The following is a 3833-nucleotide window of genomic DNA, read 5'->3' on the forward strand; positions in this document are numbered from 1 at the left end:
GCAGTTCACATTAGAGGAGGTGCTAGGAGCAGAGAATGGGAGGAAAAACAGGATAGTGTTAGCTTATTTGAGAGAAACAGGGATAATGGATAGGATTTGAAGGAAAGAGAGGGGAATGAATGGAAGTAATGCGATCAAGAAAGCAGATAGTGTGAAAAGAGTAGGGTTTATTTATTTATTTTATTTAGCCTACTCTTTAACTCACACTCTGGAACAGACGGGTGGTAACGCATCATAAAGCTGAATGCCGACCGTTGAAAAGGATAGGAGAGAGGGGAAGAAGAAGAGGAAAAGAAGAAGAAAAAAGAGGGGAGGGGAGATCAGGACCAGATGGTGGCGGTGTGCAACATGATTGATGCCAACCGCCGTAAAACACTAAGAAGAAGAAGAGGCTCTAACTTCTGGATTATTATGTGTTTCGTGCCTCGATTTTCGTCTTGTTTTCACTTTCGGTTTCTCGTCTCGGATTTGTTCGCCTCGTTCTTTGATGTCCCGGTTTTGATCTCACGCTTCCTCTTATGGTTTTCAGCTTCTCGTCTACGTTTTCGGACTTGTTATATACAAGAAACAGTATTGAACGATTCTCAGCATTGAGTCTTCAAGTCTCGAGTCCTTAGGTGCGTTCGAGCTCATGCTGCGCTGTGCAGACCGATCGGCGAGATTAGCCGGAAGCAGTCGGGGAGGAGCTGAAAACGGAGCCGTCAAGTCGGACACGTTGGGAATCTCGTTGCTTCTTTAAACATGGCAGATCACATGGCGTTTGCCTACTTTATTGCAGATGAACTGGAAGCTATAGAAATACCTTTTTTGTTGGAAGAAATGCAGCAGAATGAACAACGACGGTAAGTTTATAAACAATATATGTGCATGTGTAAATCATTTCATTTTAAAGTAACTGAACAAATACTGTTTTACAAATCAAGCTTATACTTAATCAAATTATGTTTTGTTTAGTGGTGTTATGTTAGGTCTTATGTTGCAGTACCAACATGCAATCATTTCAGTGAAAGTTAAAAATTGTAGACAGTTAATATAATTTAGTCTATAAGACTTACTAGTAAAATTGTATGAAAGTGCAACAAATGCAAGGCAAGAGCTCTGAAGTGTCACCTCAAAGTGCATTTTGAAATTGTAACTGAAAATAAGAGGCAATTTATAACATTGGAAAGATGACAATAAAAGGACATAGACATTTGCTTGAAACAGAATAAGCTTTATTTGCCATGTTTTCAAGAAGGTTTTAGTAACTGTATAATTTGCTCTTGTTGTCTTCCGATTTTCTTTAGCTCCTCCACAACAGTTCCCAAACTGGTCAACATCTTTTTCTCAAAAGATCATCTGCGCCTCTCTTTTAGTTGACGCCATCTCTCCAGGTCCGGCCTTACAAGAGACTCAAGCACAGCTGTTCTTCGTTCTGCATGCGCTTCATATGCCTCAAAAAATTGTGAGGGTTGAGGATCTCTGCCTCCTGGACATGCTTGTCCTGGCAGAGGTCCCCGGCTGCTCGTCTACAGAAGCACCTGCTGCCTGAGCTTGAAGAAGAGAGATTGATGGAGGCCTGTTTTGAGAAGGTGGATCTTCCACACCTAGAGGAGTAAAGCAGATAGTTCCAGGTGGTGCAGTTCCTATCCCAGAGGACCCAAATAGCTCATCCATTTGCTGCAGAAAAAGCACAATGTGATACGAAAGTGACTTTGTAATAAGATGCAAAATTATCTTATACAGTGCAGTCTTAGACTTACTGTGTAGTACTCCCAGGTTTGCTTTCCCTCCCCAGTTGCATGGCGGCGGTCCTTAACTCTTTTGTAAGTAGTTAACATGTTGGTTAACTTTTTTCTAATTTTTTCACTTGACAAGGTGTATCCTTTTTGTGAAAAAGTAGTTTGTAGCTTTTTATAAAAAGCAGTTTTGTTGCGGAAGTAGAGTTGCTGATAAGTTTTTGTAAGGTGCAAAAGTAGCAACGTCATTTTGTGTGTGATTTCTGAAAAAAAGTTTTTTACCACTGCAAACACATGCATCTTTTTTCCAGTCTTAGGTGCCATACCTTGTGATTCAGGGCGGTCTATCTGGACGGAGGATGGGTTCCTGGCTCCTGAAGGGTTACCACCCACTACATCGGTTTTTAGGGTGGTAGTCGGTAGGTCCTGGCTAATGGGTGTCTGGTGCACAGGGCACTGGCTGGTTGGTGGTTTTACAAAACTGAGATTTAGGGGTACAGGTGACTCAGTGGAGGTAGAGGGACATAGAAAAGGAGGTTGGGGAAACACTGCAGCACAAGCTAGATCGCTGATACTGTAGGAGCTGTTTAGAGAGAAAGCTGAAAATTTAGTTATCACTTATGTGTCCAGTATGTGTTTGTTCATCACAAGTGTTTACCTTGTTTTGTGTCAACGGCTGTAACTTTTGCCATGACATCAGAGAGGAACATCTGGGGAAATACTCAAAACTATCACACAGTCCTCTCTCTGGAACTTTCTTGAAGGTCTCCATTGACTGTGTCTTTCTAAACTTGTTTTGTGATTTGTTTTTGTCTTTGCGTTTAAGAATTTATAGCCATTAGAATGTGTTACAAAATTTTGCCTGTTGTTAAGATACCTGTACCACTGCTGTTGTTTTGTTGAAAAATTTAATAAAAAAACTATCACACAAATCATTGTTAACTTGTATTTATTCCAGTTCTTCCAGTTTACCAGTTTTCATTCTTTTTGCAATTTCCTTGGAAACCTTAAGAGTAAAGGTTCTTCCTTAGCTGTTCTTCATATTTATTGTTATATTATTCATTTTGTTTTTTCTTGCACTTGGTAATGCATGGTCTTTATATATGCGAAGTGAGAGACCATGGGACTATACTCAAGGTGTGTGAAGCTACCGAGAAAAATCATAGATGCACAAGCACAATGTATAGTGTATACAGTGTATAAAAGTGATCTAAATGTTGTATTGACAATGCACACTAGCACAATGCAGCACATGCAAGTGAAGCAGCAACTACAGATTTCAGCATCAATCAGTGTTGACCACATTACATTAAATGTCTGTGACATTTTAGTTATTCCATAAAAAATATAACTTAAATATGCAGCTGAATACTATAAGTGGTCTGTATGAAAAAAGTACAATAAACTTATGCACAAATCCAATATAAAGAATTTAAAGGAAAACATTACGAAATGGCATGCACATTGATTTATTATGCAATTATATGGATTAAGGCACGAAAGACTCGTGATAATCGTCATGTGGTGAATGTGGCCAATCATGAGAAGCTGTGACGTCATCACAGCCTGGTGCAGTCGCTCCTGAAATGCTGCGCTGGCTGAGCAAGCCGGCTGTTCTCGAAACGCTCTCGCGTTACTTTGATGCCACACGTGAACGTCACGTGGCGTCGGCGCCGGTTCAAGTCGGACAAAATTTCTAACCGCCATGCACTACTTCAAGTCAGCCGGCGATCGGGCTGTGCAGCGCAGCATAAAGTCGAACGCACCTCTTCATTCTTTTGACACGTGACTCCCATAGCACGTGACTCGTGACGCTATGCGGTGCAATAGATTTAAAAGAACAGGCCCGTAGCCAGCCTAGTGCAAAGGGGGGGGGTTCTTTTTTTTTTTTTTTAAAGTGGACCTTTTTTCTCAGTATTTTGTATTTGAGTATTTACTTATTTTGTATTTCATTTTGAGGATTAAATACTGCATTTTAGTGACATGTGCTGGATTAGCTTGTCTGCTGGTATCATAATGTGCATGCTTTTGATGCACCAAAAATATTTGCTACAATGTTGTCAAATTGCTTATCAAGATCACGTGCGCCTTTTTTCACTTTAAAAACACACCCAC

The 3833-nt window shown here is 40.4% G+C and overlaps 1 long non-coding RNA gene across 1 annotated transcript; it reads left to right on the plus strand.

Moving 5' to 3' along the window:
• Nucleotides 1-401: 401 nt before the first annotated feature.
• LOC128515193 (uncharacterized) lies at nucleotides 402-2650 on the plus strand. Its single transcript, XR_008356599.1, has 2 exons — nucleotides 402-842; nucleotides 1287-2650. It is a non-coding gene; the product is annotated as an uncharacterized LOC128515193 (long non-coding RNA).
• The last annotated feature ends 1183 nt before the right edge of the window (nucleotides 2651-3833 follow it).

The sequence above is a fragment of the Clarias gariepinus genome, chromosome 27 (genome assembly GCF_024256425.1).
Source record: "Clarias gariepinus isolate MV-2021 ecotype Netherlands chromosome 27, CGAR_prim_01v2, whole genome shotgun sequence".
In the NCBI taxonomy this organism is placed as follows: Eukaryota; Metazoa; Chordata; class Actinopteri; order Siluriformes; family Clariidae; genus Clarias; species Clarias gariepinus.